The sequence below is a fragment of the Apodemus sylvaticus genome, chromosome 12 (assembly GCF_947179515.1).
Source record: "Apodemus sylvaticus chromosome 12, mApoSyl1.1, whole genome shotgun sequence".
Classification (NCBI taxonomy): Eukaryota; Metazoa; Chordata; class Mammalia; order Rodentia; family Muridae; genus Apodemus; species Apodemus sylvaticus.
In genome coordinates, this window is record NC_067483.1 from 73,411,123 (window position 1) to 73,429,225 (window position 18,103).

Here is an 18,103-nt window from a genome sequence, read left to right on the forward strand (position 1 = left end):
TATTAATGAAAAAATTTTAGGACAAAAAAAGTTAAATGTTAGGTTATTTTTAATATGAATGTCATGTAGAAAAGAAGCCAGAACATCAATTTCATCTCATGAAAATTTCAAAATAAAATGTCGTTATTTCTAGAAAAGGTTTATTTAATGTTCTTTTTAACCTCACTAAATCATATCTATAATCCTAAAAGGGCAGCCCCATAACTCACAGTGAGTTCAAGATAGCCTGTAAATGTTGTCACAAATTGCTTCCATCAGTTCAGTATTACAAAAAGAAAGTATATGCTGCTGAAAGGTCAACTCTTACTCTTTTCTACATCAAAATAAATGTTTTACTGTAAAGTTACAGTAAAAGTACATCCTTCCTCCTTCTGGCATTCTTTCCATCTATTTACTACCTAACAATACCACAAAGCTGTCGAATTTCTTTCAAAGAATAAAAATAAAACCAATACCCAAACCTCCAGTCATCAAGACTCCATGTTTGCTGTACAATAAGGAGGCCTTTAGCTACTTCAACATGCTTGGTAACCTGACAATCTTTTCCTTTATAGTTAACTGTGAGCAATATCAAGAACCACACACTCCTTTCTAAGTACCACGGGTGTTTTCAGCAACATTAAAACAACTGTACAGTAAGCAGACCAATCTCAAATGTATACAGCATGAACTTTCAGCAGCTGCTGGCCAGGTATGGTTGCACACATCTATAACCTTAGCAATTAGGAAATGGAGGGACATCAGGTATTCGGGTCATTCTCAGCTACACTGTGAGTCCAAAACCAATGTCAGTTACATGAGACCCTGCCTCCACAAAAAAAAAAAAAAAAAGAAAGAAAAAAGGAAAGAAAGAAAGAAAGAAAGAAAGAAAGAAAGAAAGAAAGAAAGAAAGCCAACAATTTCTGCACAGTTTACTCTATTTACCACTTAAAGCCTTTTTTCCCCAGTCCTCAGTTCAAGTCCAATGAAAATACAGAATAACCTATAGATAGTTTAGTTCAATTCTAATGAAAACACAAGAATAATAAGCCTACAGATAATTCAGTTCAGTTCCAATGAAAACAGAGTAATAAACCTATGGATAAGTCATGTATATGACAGCAGAAAGCAAACATGCAGATTACCAACAAGTTCTCATTTAAAGACTGCACTCAGCAACTAAATTTGTTCCGTTTGCCTGTTGTCGCATGGACAAAGAAAAGAATAACTAATCCATAGTCCATATAAATCAAAGTGATAACTTAAAAGCCAGGATACTAACTAGCACAGTGTAGAATAATACCGTACGTCTTTGGTTCCTTCCACCTGCCCTGGATCTTGGGTTGCAGCTTAGCTAACAGCTAATTTTCCCTTCTTGTGGGGTTTTACTTGGTATGCCTGTTCTCCACTTCCATTTCTACCCCTGTAGTTTTTAAAAGGATATAAAGCAACTGTATTAAGAATGCCTAAAGATATCAAAGACCTAAAGCTCCACTGGTTGTGTGTGGCATAGGAGGAAGGGGAGGAAAACGTGAGGTAATGAGGATCTACTATATTTACCTTATGTGCAGGGCATGTGGACAACAATAGAAACCATGTAGGGTGCACTTTTGGTCAGAAAAGAACATGGCGGCCTAATGGGAGGCCTTTGTTCTTCAAAAGGGCCTCCTTTCTCCCTTTTGTGCTTCACTTAATTCATGGCATCTGAGCTGCTCTTGAACTTGACAGATGAGAAAAAAAGGGGAGACGAGAGAGAGTCACACATAAAGAGAAGGAAAGGGAGGACTTCAAAAAGAACTCATTGTGATAATTTAGCTCTACTGCTAGATTTGGGGAATTTGGAGAATTTTGAGGCAGTGGCTAGTAAAATTCAGAATTAAAATAAAAATTTCCAAATATTACACTAAGTAGTTAAGAAGACAAGTAAAATGCAAAATAAATTCTACACTAAAAATTTAATACAGATTATTTTTTCTGCTACAACATTTCTTTAAATAATAGTTACATAAAAGATAAGCATTCTCCTAACAGCACTGGGTATTAAATGATTTCCCAGATTTGGAAAATGTTGAGAGATAAGTAGCACTGAAGAACACCACAAAACCACGAGCACCACCTACAGGATGAAATGTGCATTCAAGGCTAATATACTTTTAAAAACAAGAACTGATTTTCATCTTGAAGACATGAAAAAAATAACTGAGCAAGAAATAACAAGTCCTAGGAATCAATGGCTAGTTAAAAAATATAAATAACTCTGGTTAATACTACAAAATGCTGACAAAGGTCAACTTAAAGCAATAAAAGACATAGCTGAGAGGCCGAAGCGGAGGCTTAGCAATTGAGAGTAGAGGCCACAAGGTCCCCAGCAAGCAGAACTCAAGAGCACTTCAGCTGCCTGCAGCTTCCCGGGATCCAGTGCCTTGGGCCTCTGCAGACACTCGCACTCACAGGCACAGACCCACACACATACACTTACACTTTTAAAAAGGAAAAAAGACAGCTATAAAGTGATTGGATAATAATGTCTGGCTTTAAAAGAGACTTGGTTTTGAAATATACTCAGCAAGAAACAACCAAACAAGTCTAAAACATAAGAAACTGTCCTATTCCTGTTAGATTTTGTATTTACTTTCCCAGGTTTTCCTGTTACGTGTGGTTTAGATATGTAAATTTTTATCTTATGCCATACATGCACACACATTTTGTGATTTTCTTCTTCTTACAACTTCATTTCCTCTGATACTCAATATATTTTACATCTCCTTAAAAAAAAAGTCATTATATGCATAGCTCTCCTTTCTGGGGTGTGGAAACAATATACTATGCTCTACTGAATTATTTCTACTTCCACTTCACAACCAAGCTTCAAGATGTAGTACTGTTTGTGTAGCTTTCCCTACTAGCTTAACCTGTTTCTGTAAACAAAAGACTAGTGATAATGTATTTCAGTTAAACAGTGCAAATGTTTAAAAATTCAATATATCACATTGCTCTACCAAAGTTGTGCTAAAGTAACTTCCAATATTATCAATTTTTTTTCCTGATACTACACAATCTTCTAAAATCTGATATCTGATAAATTACCTCAGAATTTCTACATGTGTTTTCCAATTAAGATCAAAAGCTTATTCCCAATATTGGCTGAGATTTTTGTAAAAGTAGTACTTTTAAACTACTTTAAAATCAGTTACAATTTTATAAAATTTTACTTTACAGTAGATAATTAATGTCCAATCACATTACACTGCACAGTGTATTCAGAAGCCACAATCAACTCCTAGAACCAGCGAGTATACTTAAAACTTAAAACTGCGCTATCTCAAAGGCAAATGTAACAACAGGCAAAATTAAAATACCATATACCCTTTCCAAAATAGCTATTTTGAAAGAATATCTTTCAGTTAGACTTATGTGCATGTACATGGAAGTGGGTCAGTTATAGACTAAAAAACTGTTTAAAACACATGAAACCACGTGAAAGGGAAAGGCGATGAGCCTGAGAGCACAAAGGGATGCATGGGAGGGGTCCAAGAGAGGAAAATGGAGTAATTTTAATTTAAAAAAACAAAAGTTAAAGAAAAGGAAACACAGCCACTTCTAACCACTCATTGAATGGATGTGGATATGGTTCTTTTAGGGCTCACATGTGTACATGAACATCACTAAGTCTAACTCTCAAATGCAGCAATACAGACTTTCTGAACCAGGCAGTTCTCTTGGGGAAAGAAAAGTGGACTGATGTGCCCACTGGAGGATATTTACAGGAGAAGGGGTCTCTGATCATCGCCTAGCCCTTGGAGAAACAGGAAGAACAAATTTGTGCCTAGGTGAAAACTACATCACAGGATATTTCAACAAGCTATCTCACAAACTCCATTAAAAATTTAAACATATTTTACTTATGTATTCATTTAGAGTGTGTGTGTGTGTGTGTGTGTGTCCCCTTTGCATGTGTGGAGGTCAGATGACAACTTGCAGCTGTTAGTTTCTCCTTCTCTCAGGTAGAAGGAATTGAACTCAGGTCATCAGTATTGTCAGCAAGCACTTTAAGCAGAGGCCCTTGACAGCCATCACAGTCCTGTTCTTCAGGCTTACAAGGAAGCAGCGTGGGAGCTCCTGCTGTAAGGCTAACAGTCAAGAAGCCGAGGTCAGGAGATTGTGGCCAAGTCTGAGGCCAGTCTGAAACTCCACAGTGGTTTCCTGGCCCACAGCATGTGACCACGACTCCAGAAATGCAAAACAAAACAGAACACATCAAGGGCTGAGGACATCTCTCAGCCAGTAAAGCGTTCTCTGACATGCTTGACCCTGTGAGTACAATCCTCCCCATGACAAAAAAAAAAATCAACCAACCAAAACAAAACAAAACAAAAAAACCCAATCCTTATACAAATATTCTGAGCAGCTGAATACTTACTAAATTCTCACTAGCCTTCACGACCCTGAACAAGGTCTCTCATCTAATTACTAACATGGTAGTTTAAGAAAACACTGAGTTTGGGAGACAGATATACAAACAAAATTACTTTATCACTGTGAACTATACTATTAATTTTACTAACAAATGCTGTCTTAAACCCACAGCTTCTCCACATCTTTCCTAACTCCTGCCTCAAGTACCAAAACCTCTCCAGACTGTCTTTCACCCATTCCCTCAGCTTTTACTCCATTCATTCACTCAGCTATGACCCACGGACTGCCTGGTACATGTAGTTTTCTACACACTAAGAATACACTAGCAACAAAACTCTCAACAAAATTATTTTATCTAGCTAGGTATGGTCACACATGACCATAATCCGAGCATTTGGGACATGAAGACAGGAGAATTAAAATTAATTTAAGCCTTATCTGTACTACTTGAGATCATGCCTCAAATAAGAAAAATAACCCAGTGCATGCATGTGTGCACACACACATCCATCCTCCTGCCCTCCTTCCCTGAATCTTTAACATAAAACATGCTAGGCTACAAGGCACTAAGTGTTTTGGTAGAGAGGGAGGGAGGGATAGGAAGGAAGGAAGGAAGGAAGGAAGGAAGGAAGGAAGGAAGGAGGAAGGAAGGGAGGGAGGGAGGGAGGGAGGGAGGGAGGGAGGGAGGGAGGGAGGGAGGGAGAGAGGGAGGGAGGGAAGGAGGGAGGGCAGGCAAGGGTGGGATTTGGTTAAGTGCAATGGCCAGCCATGTAAAGAACTGAAGAAAGTTAGAAGTGAAAAGTGTGGATACCTGAAAAAAAAAAAAAAGCAGCGTTGGTTTCCATGAGTGGAAGCATACTTTTTACTTCACTCCAAATGAAATGGGAAGCTCTTAAATGATCTAAAGGAAAACAATGGTAACTTATGAAAGCAGAAAACATGAAATTTAGATTTATGGAAGGGATGGTGGTAAATTATCAATATGCTTAAATGTAAGTTGGATTGTATAATTTCAAAAGTCTCTCATTGCTACTTTCCCCACAATGAACTTTATATATCCCAGGCTGACCTCAAGCACCCCATAACTTCTGGTTCTCCTGACTGTACCAGCATGTTGTTTTCAGGTACTGGGGACTGAATCCAGGACTTCATGATTGTTAAGAAAGCACTCTACCAACTCAGTTACATCTTCAATCCCTAATGTGGTTTAAATGGCTACAACATAACCTTCTAGGTCCTTCTAGGCTTATCTTAAGTATTAAGCGATCGAAGTTTGTTTTAGCAACGCTGACCTGTTAGGTCATCCTAATACTATTGGAATGACACTTCTGTGCCCTATGTAAAGATTATCCTTGTGTTGTTCAAATGCTGATTTATATACTAGCAGAGAGTTGAGTACTGGCCTTTGGTATTACTAAGTTTATGAAGCATCACCTGTCTCAGTGTTTTGTAAACATTCTTCTCCATCTTTTTCTGATTGGTCAATAAAAAGCTGATCAGCCAAGGTCAGAGGAAATAGAAAGGCTGGACTTCCGATCCCAAGCAGGGATCCCAGGGAGAGAAAGACCACATGGAGAGACCAGGAGGTCTCAATACATCCAATACATCAGGGCACAAATGGATCAGAGAGAGCCAGGGCAAGACCAGATTGGCAAGTAACTGGGCATTTATCTGGTGTTAAAAGCCTTGTTAGGATAGCTCAGAAACTGCTACCCAGCCTAGGCTTACAGTTTGTTAATAAACTTAACAGGTCTTTGTGTCAATTATTTGGGAGCTAGAACAGGATCAGATAAGGTGTTATGCTTAAGTAACAGATTACATAATACTACAAATTCTTTCCCAAGTAGGGTTCTTGATACTTGATATTCTCAGCCTTGAATAACTTTCATTCTGCCCTGTCTACATGCTCTCCCATTTCAATCTTCAGTTTAAATTCACTTCCAAAAGACCTTCCCCACCTGCCTCTCTAAATCAGCTTCATCCTGATTATACTTATACTTATCTTCATTATACTTTCTCAGAGTACCCCAGAGTAGTTCCCGACAGGACTCCCCCGGTTTGCAATTATGACAGTAGATTAATTATTACTAATGATTAACAATTGTTCTGCAGACTAAGTCTACAAGGAGCAGAGACTGCTTATGTGTCGCTTGCTATCTGATCTCCATGATGGACCACAATACCTGGCACACAGCAAGGTTAAGTACCTCTCATCTCAGTTCTGCCAAATATGACCCAGTAGCCTAAGTTCTCAGCACCTCAATATGCACCCTTCCTTCTCTGTGAAGGTCACATCAACTACAAAGAAATGTGCCATCAAGAAGAATCTAAAGAATACTATGTATAGAGTAGAGAATGGAGGGGAGGTTAATGAGAAAGGGCCTCTATTTCTGGGTTATGAAATCTGCAGGAAAAAAAAAAGCCTGAAAAGCTTTTTGAATAGTATCACATTCAGAAATGTGTTTTTGTAAGATTAACCTACCCACAAAAGAGCCTGAATACAGAACTTTAAACCACAAGTCAACAAAGGTGAATTTAATCAGTTTTAAAAATTGGTACAGTATTAGACAGACAGTGGTACACACAGAGGCAGATGTTGAAGTCAGGTCTGTTTTTGCCTCTCAGCCCCATGCTCCCAGAAATAAGACTTACATTCAAATTATATTTACAAATACCTTGGCCATCTAGCTAGACTCTCCTCTGACAAGATCAAAGGTAACCCATTTATTTTAACCTACATTCTGCCACATGCTGGTCACCTGTGCTCATGTACCATGCATCTACCTCCTCATATCATTTCAGGTTCCTCTCCTAGCCTCCTTCTCTCCCAGAATTCTTTCTCCTCCCAATGTCCCACCCCTATTTCCTGCCTAAGCCTTAGACCATAGGCCTTTAAATTGACAGGTAAGGCATCCAAACAATACATAAGATCATCTCGGCAGAGGCAGAGAGGCAGAGAGGCAGAGAGGCAGAGAGGCAGAGAGGCAGAGAGGCAGAGAGGCAGAGAGGCAGAGAGGCAGTGAGGCAGAGAGGCAGAGAGGCAGAGGCAGGCAGATCTCTTAAGTTCAAGGCCAGTCTGGTCTACAGATCAAGTTCCAGGACAGTTAGGCCTACACAAAGAAACCCTGTCTTGAAAAACAGAAAAAGGTGCAGTATGAGAATATAAGCATGTTCTTTCTTCCATATTCATTAGTAAAGATTCTTACTGTCATTTGACAGCTAAATTAAGTTTACATTTATTTTAGTTTTACAGAAAATAAAAGACACAACAATGAAAAATCATCTCATCATTCAATACTAACAATGCTACTGGATTAATCCACCCAAAGCAAGTTCAGTGGCTCCCTACTGTTTACCTTCATCTGATACCTAAGATCCTACACAAACTAGTCAGAAGACTACTTTAGCTCCAAACACAGCTGGCATATTCTGCTCTAGTAGGCCTTGCTTCCCTGGCCTTTCCTTCTTTTGAAAGTGCAGTCTCACTCTCCAGATTCATAATCCAGCTGTCAATAACCTATCTGCTGTATCTTGCCCCAGCTTTCCACTCAGAATGGGCAACCCTAGCTCCATCTTGGTGTACTATCCCAGCACACCTCAAGTGCAAATGATCACTCCTAATGCATGAAAGAGCAAAATTAAAGCAAATAGCCAAACCAAACTAAACTTATAATTTATAAACTGCTCCCAGAAACTATTCCCTTTAAGGGCAATAATTATTTCTGATTTATTTTTTGTTTCTCATAATTAAAACAAAGTGTGTGCCTAAATAACTCTTGAATCAAACAGTAAAAAATTCCCAGCAACCACATGGTAGCTCATAACCATCTATGAGGCAATCTGATACTCTCTTCTGGTCTGTAGACATACTTGCAGGCAGAACACTGTATGTATAATAAATAAATAAATCTAAAAAGAAAACTTTGTTTTCCTCATTGAGCCACATTAAAAGAACAAAGGGTTTATGAAGTGTCCATACTACAGCTACTAGGTTAAAAGAGAACAGAGATAATTAAAAACTATGTACAAAAAACATCCCAAGGCTGAGGATGTAACTCAATGATACAACATTTACCTGGCATATTAAAAGTCTTGGGTTTGATAACCAGTATCACTAACATATACCCACACTCATCAACAAATAGAAAATTAAGAAAGTTTTTATTAAACAACAAGCAATATAATGTCATTATTTTATAGTCAAGGCTGTGGAGCCCAGTAACCTGTGTCCATACTCCTAAGTAAATGTCCTCTGGGTATCAGTTAACATAAATCTAAAAGGACAACAATTTAGTTTATTCTGCACTATTTTAAAAAGCCAAATGAATACATTAAAATATATTAATCTATCACAAAGTACACAACCAAACACCCTGCTTAGGAAATAATACAGAAATATATATTTCCTCCTATGCTTTTTTCCCCTACTTGGTACTTAATACTTGCTAATAAACACAGTGATTTATTGTTCCATTGTTTGTTCAGTGCCTAGAACAAAGACTGGCAGTTACAATAATTCAGAGCACCTCCAGAGCTTAATACGGCTAGGAGTCACTGTTCCTGTAAACCAGCAGAACAGTGACAAAGATGGGACTGACAAATTATCATCTTTGATGAAGTCCTGGCACAAAACCTGTTTTTATATGGCACAGAAGCTAAGAATAGTTTGGGTTCTGTTGTTGTACAGATTTATTTGTTTATGAATATTTTTGCCTGCCTGTATGTATGTATATGCAGCAAATAGGGTTGAGAAAGGGTATAGAATCCCATGGAACTGGGATGGCTGTGAACCCCCATGTGCTCAGATCTGAACCCAGGTCCCCTGCAAAAGTAAAGAGTATTCTTAACTGATGAGCTACCTCCCCAGCATTATTTGGTCTTTTTTTTTTTTTAATGTGTATGTAAAATGTATATGCATACATGTTCCTGTATGTGTGTATAGGCATGTATGGAAGTTAAAAGACAACCTTGAGTGTTGATCCTTGTGATCAATCTTGTTTGCCACCAGGTCTCTAGTCTTTGAGCTCCCTGGGATTCTCGTGTCTCCACTCCCATTTCACTGAAGGAGAACTGGGTTAAACACCAAGTCCAGGCAGCCCTGTGTGGATTCTAGGGATCCAAACTCAGGCTCTCACCTACCCACAAAACTACTAAGAATAGGTTTTACAGAATATGTGAAAGGTATCAGATCATATGGACACTAACAGGGGATCCTAAAAAATATTACTCCTTCAAAATAATTCTGCGCAAGGCTTTGCTAATTAAAAATGTACTGAAATTCTTTTCTCTTGTTATATAAGCATGTACATAATATCCATTTTACTTCTCAGCTTAAAGAATCCAAAAATATTTACTAGCTATCCCTTTAGAGAAAAGGTAACACAAGTGCTTGATGTGTATATATGATCACACACCTGGCCTTTAAGAGTGTTTAGACAGATACTGAATACTATTTGTGAGGAGGAAGGTGAAAAAATTACACTCTTTAAAGATTTATTTATTTGTTTATTAGTTTGCTTTTTTATAATACATACTAGCTGTGAAGAAAACAGAATGGAATTCTTCATGACCAGTTATTAAAAAGCCTCCTAAAAATAAGTGTGACAAATACAAAATAAGAACTATGGTGAGGAATTCCTTCATTTTTTTAAACCCCTAAATCACTTCTCCCAAATGACGGAAATGTTAAACTACAAGAAAGAACAGAAATAGGGCTGGAGAGATGGCTCAGTGGCTAAGAGCACTGACTGCTCTTTCGAAGGTCCTGAGTTCAAATGTCAGCGACCACACCGTGGCTCACACCCATCCGTAATGAGATCTGATGCCCTCTTCTGATGTGTCTGAAGAGAGCTGCAGTGTACTTAAATAATAAATCTGAGAGAGAGAGAGAGAGAGAGAGAGAGAGAGAGAGAGAGAGAGAGAACAGAACAGTAGTGACGTACATCTTTGATCCCAGCATACAGGAGGCAGAGGTAGGAGGATCTCGTGAGTTCAGCCTGGTCCACAGAGTGAATTCCAGGAAAGCCAGGGCTGCAAAGAGAAGCCCTGCCTCAAAAATATCAAAACCTGGAAAGAAATAACAGAAGATGGGCATTTTAGAATCACATCTGGAGGTAAAGAGTATACAGCTCATTCAATATCTGCAGCATAAGAGCTAAACTCAGGGACATGAATAAGCTTTCCTACGCTCAAATCTCAACTGTCATACCTAGAGCTTAGATTCAGAAGCTTTGACAAGTCGCTCTACTTAAACCTCAAGATTCTTACCCTATAAAATGGTGTTTCAAAGCATGTGCATCCTGACACACCTATTAGTTAAACATGCAGTTAAGCACATAGCCTGGTATATCAATCAGTGTTAATAAATGCTACCACCAGGTACGGTCTTGTCTAAATAGATCCTTTACTATTTCCTACAAAGCAATCAGTCTATTTCCCAATTTTTTCAATGTTCTTTTGGTTTCAGTGTTTTAACAAAGGTTTTTATTTCCCCTCTCAGCAATTTCCTTCATATATGAGAAGTAGGAGGATATATATATATATATATATATATATCATCCTAAGTCTGGTCTATTTCTGCCAGTTTCAACTGGAAATCAATGTTAGCATTAAAAAGACAGACACTTTTCTAAAGCAAAGAATCACATGCAGTTCCTGACATTTGGGCACGGATATATGTTTCTATTGTCTTGTTGTTTTTATTTTTTACACAGCAAAAATAGAGCCAATGTTTTAAAAAGAAGTTGTTTTTAAGTTATCTTGCTTATGCTCAAATGAGCACTGGTTTTTCAGTTCAAATAAAAAAAAAGTGCCAATGTCAGATTTTCAAGCAAGAGACTATTTGATGCCCAAAATGAGACATGACTCCTCAGTATTACTATCCTCGAACAAAACAATAAGTGATCTCCTGCAGGACACGGTCTACAACTCACCTACCCAACTTAATAACAATCTTATCACCAAAAGCACCCTGAGCATCAAGAAATTGCTCTGTTATAAATTTAGGAACAAAATTAAAGGTTCTGGGAGACATTTTTCACAAGCACATCCAGAGAGTGAAAAGGGACTGCCACATTCAGGCAGTATTTTACTGCTTTGTAAGTATCTTTCCCCCTAAAGCAACCAAAATTACAAGTGTCTCAAAGATTTGTGTAGCTATAACCAGTGTACCCAGATCTAATATATCAGTAGGTATTCACTCAGGATTTTCACAAGCACAAAGTCATTGTATAGCTCTACCAGAGAGTTTGCATACACCCGTGTGCTCATGTTCTTGTGCACATACTTTCCCTTTATCCATAACCAGGTATGTAGTGAGAATTTTGGTTTCTTTAAAAAACCTAGTTATGTTACGTGACTATGTTTCTGTTTTAATCCCAGGTGTGGGATATGGGGCTGCCTCTGTTTGTCCACAGCCATTGACTATGACTGTCTCATGCTCTAGGAGGGGCATGGTTTTTACAGCTGCAGTTTTCAATTCTAGGGACTCTAGAGGGAAAACTGTGAGAGCCCCTGGAGGGCCCTGTGGGGAGGCTGCTCCTGGTTAGGTGGTGGTGGTGGTGGTGGTGGTGGTGGTGGTGGTGGTGGTGGTTTGACAAGAAGTTGTTGGAGATATCCTGATGACAGAAGACTGGACTGGCCCCAAGAAATTCAACGCCCTTAACCAGCAGGAAGCAGTCAAAAGAGGTCTTCATCTCCTTTACCCTTTCTTTCTCTCCTACCTAGTGTTGTGGGGGTTGGAAAGGATTGGAGCAGAATAGGGCTGGAAGGAAGTTAGAAGCATAAGAACCAAATACATATATAAAACAGAACTCTACCATTTCTTAACTTTTCAGTTAAGATGAGTGATACATAGTCCAGCCAACACTGAGCTAAGTGTAAGATCTAAGTGCAGGTCTCAGGCGCTTCTCACATTAATGCAAGTCACTAACCCTCATTCTTAACTTAGAACTCAAGGTTACTTTCATTCAGCTAAAATTATTTCCACCATTTATTCTCTAGTTTTAACAAGTTTATCATTTTTATTTTTAGTTGGGGTGCTACTCAATTTTTAAGTACTGAAAACCTCAGTACAAACGAAACAAAAGAAACTAGGAAACTCACGGTTATGTAAAGCATAGCACAGTCTAACTGCCCAAGAACTCCTGCCAGGACCTGATGCTGTGCTCCTCTTTCTAGACTCTCACTTTTTCTGGTTTCCCATGGCGAGCAGATAAGCACATCACCCCAGTCCATTCCATCCTCCAGCAATCGTGCGGGGATGGCTTTATCTGAGTAGCAAATCCAGTCTGAACCAACTAAATGACTTCAGGCAAACCTGAACCTGTAATCTGAGCTGCATAGCCCACTTGGTTTGGAGCGAACTTGGTGATGGAAGTTCTTTGAATTGAAAACACTGATATTCTTCTTCCTAATCAGTTCCTTGATATTATTCTACCCTCCTCCCCCAGACCCCCTTTTCCACTCTCCAACCAGGACTCTCTAATCTGGGCCTGTCACCCCCAACTCCCAGTCCTGACAAGCAAATCTAGACTTTGAGATGCTGGGTAAGTGTCTGCCCTGACTGTATTATTCTCACATGGTACCTACTGGCTTTGTGTGTCAACTTGATAGTTAGAGTCATCAGAGAAAGGACCCTCAGATCCAGCTGAAGGGATTTTCTCAATTAGTGATCAGTGGGGGCGGAACCAGCCCACGGTGGGTGGTGCCATCCCTAGGCTGATGGTCCTGGGTTCTATAAGAAAGCAAACTAAGCAAGCCATTAGGAGCAAGCCAGTGAGCAGCACTCTTCCATGGCCTCTGCATCAGCTCCTGCCTCCAGGTTCCAGCCAAGCTTGAGTTTCTGTTCTAACTTCCTCCAATGATGGACTGTGGTCTGAAAGTGTTTCTCCCCAACTTCCTTTTTGGTCATGGTGTTTGTCACAGCAAGAGAAACCCTAAGACATGTGGATTAGTCTGATGATCTTCCAGTAGCCTTCCTGCCTGCACTTTTGTATCACTACAATGCATGCTCTATTATTCTGTTATCTGTTATCTTTCTGACGTTCAAATCTAATTTCACTCTCTATGTTCATAGAGCATCCTATCTGCTATCATCTCTTCCCTGTAGTTTTACTTGCAATTCCCAAAATTAGGAAATCTGCTTCCTATTTATCTCTGGATTTAAGGGAATTTCTATTCAATCACCCAGAAGAATAAGGTTGAGCTATAAGGTCTTTTTACTTTTATGAAATCTTGAGATCTCTATGAAGACTTTATTCCCCCTCCCCCCTAAAATGTAAATGTTGTAGTTCTTTCTCCCTTGCAGGCAGAAAAGAGGTTCCAGGATCTCCAGCGGCCAAAAGACAATAGTGACCTTGCAGAAGCTGGCTTTTTCCTGATAAACACAAAAATATTATGAATTTTAATTTATAAATTAGGCATATAGTGATAAACAACAATTATAACAGTGTAAAATTATGAATGTGGTCTTTCAAAATAATTTTATTGTACTACAGTTTTTTTCCTTTTCTTAAATGGATAACCTCTATGTTTTCATTTAAAGAAAACATTCTGCAAATCTCTCAGGTATATTCTAGGTGCCAGTATTACTAGTCTGTATCTGGGTCCATTATTAAATAAAATTAAAAAAAATCACTTGGATATAAGAACTGTAAGACCCTGATAGTCAATCTAGCAACCAAAACAGCTACTAGCTGCCTAATGTATGGGCAGTAAACTTACCAAGAACAGGCTCTCAACCTGGACAGCATAGAACAAAGTGTGTATAAAACTTCACCATGTAACTCAGGCAGCATGTAACAATTCAAAATGCAGAAGTTGTTGCTTCTAGAGTTTTCCATGTAATAGTTTTAGGTCAAAGTTAACAATAGGTAACTGAAACTAAGAAACAATTTTGAATGAGGGAGAACTTAGAAATATTCAGTGATTTCTCCAAGAATTTCTAATACTTATTTACAGATTTGTCTTATTCTTAGAGTACCGAGAAACAACAGTACATACATTACAATTACTTGACTACAGAAGCTCAATTTTGTGCCACACCAATCATATTAACCCTGAATCCTAGGTTGGAGCTAAGACAAGTAACTGTCAAGAAGCTTGTATTACCTCACCTCTTTAGGCAAGAGCACTAAACAACCGTAATCTGCTTAAAGGCAATCAAATAATTTGGGATTGTAGACAACACATATCACATGATGGAAAAAAATGATCAGACATCATTTTCTGGACATTCTACCTAATAAAAATTCCTCACTAGGTAGGGAATTGGGAATGGAGTTGAAAATTCCCTAAATTAAGAACTGATATTGATGACCAAGAACTGAACACTGTATGTTCAACTGCTGAAACCAGGGGTAAGCATTCCAATTAGCGTCCAGGTCTTCTATGGTTAAGACAATATGACACTTGTGGCTTCTTACCAACTCAGAATTAATACTGCCTTCTGCACAAATTTTCTATGTGGAAGAATCAAGACATATGTAAAGCACCATAACTATGACACTTATCTTAGGAAACTCACAAAGAAACACAATGACCCCTACATCAAAATCCAATGTAAAGTGGATATGTAAATGCATATCTAGGCAGGGGGATATTAAATTCAAGACTAGCTTTGGCTATATAGATTCACAAAACCAGAAAAGGGGTGAAAAATCAACTATTTCCTATCCACCATCAGAACCAAACACTAATTTGACTAGTGTTTGACTAACGTAACACAGGACTGCCCTTGGCAAAGTTCAGAAATGAACACATATGTAACAACTGAAGTACACTGGAACAAAAGCCAAGCTTATAGTCAACAGAACTGATACAGCCACATATTTCATTTGTATTTCATCATAATCGTTTTTTTTTTTAAAAAAGAGATGGTGTCACACATAGATCAAGCTAGCCTTAAACTCAATATGTAGCCAGTGATGACCCTGAATGTCTGTCTGTCTGATCTTCCTGCTTCCAATTCCCCAGTCTAGGATTGCAGGTGTGTGCCACCTTTCTGCTGGGGATTAGCCCCAGTACCTGGTACATGCTAGGCAAGTAAAATAGCAACTAAGCTACATCCTTAACCCTCTATCATAATCTTTAAATCAGATTAATATTCTAATTTTATACACACTATTAAAACAACACCAAAGTATTTTCCTAATTTCAAAAAGCACTAAAACTTCTTTAAAAACCAATGTGTGAACAGGCTTTCAGAAGTGAAGTGTTATTTAAGTAATTTAATATACATTATACAGGCATCTGGAATAGTCTATTCAAGGGCCCAACCATACCAGGAAAAAAATTGTTAAACAAAATGCATAAAACTCCCTAGATGCAGCCCAGAGTCTGGTTGTTTTTAAAAGTTTTTTATTTTGTTTTTCCTTCCTCCACTTTGCTGCTTCAGAAAAGCAAAGGAAACACAGCAAAAATGGAAAATTTCCCATCAGCCAACATGTCTGTCTACTATTTTGCCCACAGAAGCAAGCACATCTGACACAAGATTCAAAAAGAGGATGGTAAGGGTGACAACAAGGAGAGAAGGACCTGACCATCACAATGACCTTCCCCTCTGACGAGCTATGAATACAAACTTAACATAGTCCTGATTCAGACTCAAGAAAAAGAAACTAATAAAGAATAAAATAGATCAGGACAAAAAGGTGTCTTATTCTACAAGAGCTATTTAATAAGTCATTACAGAATTTAGAGGCTGAAAAGTTTGTTTCTGACTCTTGAACTGATGAGAATAAAACAATTCAACCCATTAAACATAAGAACTACAGAAACTCTCTTGAAAATCAAGTCTCCTTATTTCAGTCCCATTAGCAAATTCATCATTTAAGTTTGCAATGGGCCAACTTACTTTAAAATATACACTGAAATAAATTGGAATTAAATGTAAACAAATCAGTTAATGGAAAGAACCTGGCAACATGTCAGCCACTGTAGCCTTTTTAATAGAAACAACAGAATTATCACCTTAGAGAAATACGTTTTTTTAGCAAATGTCATGACATTATCAGATCAAGTCACAAATTAGCTGGGTATGTTGGTGATCCTTATAATCCTAGTACTCAGAGACTATCTTCAAGTTATGCCTATAGTTCAAGGCCTATCTGGGCTATACAGGGAATCCAAGGACAGCCTGAGCTAAACAGCAAGACCTGGCTCAAAGAATAGGCATAAATTAGTTCTCCATATTAATTTGTTATGTTGTAAGAAACATCAAATTAAGTTACAATTTTGAGTAACTTTTAAAAACCTTTTCTAACAATCAGAACTATTTTGTTTATCTTGCTGTTTGTGGCTCAATTATGGATATTCTTTATTTAAGAACTTGTATAGAAAACCAAGTAGAATATAGGCTAGAACTTAACCATAATTAATCAGAACATATTAATTTGGTTTGTATTCTCAAATGATCAAGAACAGAGTTTACTACAGTGCTGGTTCTCTTTCCCAGTAGAGAAAAACATGAACATCAAAGTCAGATCTGAGGTCCTGGACTCCCCTACAAAACTTATTTAATGATTCTTGCATGAGTATCTTCAGCTTGAAAAACTGGTGAGGAATGAGAATTTATAGAGTACTTTGGAAAGCACCTGGATTCCTCAGATAGTTTCTTGTGGTGGTTTGAACAAGAATGGTCCCCACAGGTTCACAGACTTGAATGCATGGTCACCAGGAAGTGGCGTTAGCAGGAAGTATGACTTCACTGGAGGAAGTGTATCACTGGGGGTACACTTTGAGGTTTCAAATGCTCCAGCCAGGCCCAGTGTCTCATTCTTCCTGATGCCTGCAGATCCTTCTCCAGCACCATGTCTGCCCTCATGCTACCATGATGAGCATGGACTAATAACAAATCTCTGACCCTGTAAGCCAGTCTCAATTAAATCTGTCCTTTCTACAAGTTACCTTGGTCATGGTGTCTCTCCACAGCAATAGAAACCCTAACTGGTGCATCTCTTAAGGGTATGTCCCTGTGCATCCACCTCAAGGTTCAGTTATTATTGTGCATTTCAGTTCCAATGGAGAGGCCCCTGGGTGAATGTTAACAATACACCCAGTTTCTGAAGGTAAGACTGAGGTTTCCCTTTCATGTTCTTGCAATGACATCAAGAATAAAAATGCATTACTTCCACTCTTATCCCAAATAAACCTCACAATCTAAATCCTGATAAATACCTATACCTTAACTATACATGATTAAAATGGCAAAAATTAATCAAACAAGCAGAAAAAGGACAAGCAATCCATTCCACATCACGATTATAGCTTTGTTTCAGTGTCATCTATGGCAGACATTTCTCCACCAAACCACCAGCAGATCTTTAACATTCTGAGACACATATCTCTTCATCTGTTCTTCTCTCACACCCTTTTCTCTATTGGTAAGGGGGAAAATGCTCAGAATGACTGAAAAGGTCAATACACTATGAACATAAAGTACAGTGCTCAAAAATATCCTCAAAAGACAACACAAAGAATTTCATCACACACTGTGCTACTTTCCAGTAGTTTGCAAGGGTCAATTACATAATTAACATATCCCCTGTTAATAAAATGATTATCTCCTCATCTGATTCTAAACAAGGGGCAAGGATAACAAGAGTCTTCCAGATTATGCTGTCGTGGCTCTTCATAGCACTGCACACAAAAGGCCACTGTTAGTCTAGGTGGGGTCATCATCTTCAACTCTATGACTATCTTTTGTTTT

At 38.3% G+C, this 18,103-nt stretch overlaps 1 protein-coding gene across 7 annotated transcripts in view; it reads right to left on the reverse strand.

Annotated features, from left to right (window-relative positions):
- Window positions 1-18,103, reverse strand: part of Pou2f1 (POU class 2 homeobox 1) — a 150,278-nt gene that overhangs the window by 108,907 nt on the left and 23,268 nt on the right. The gene's annotated exons all lie outside the window — the stretch shown is intronic.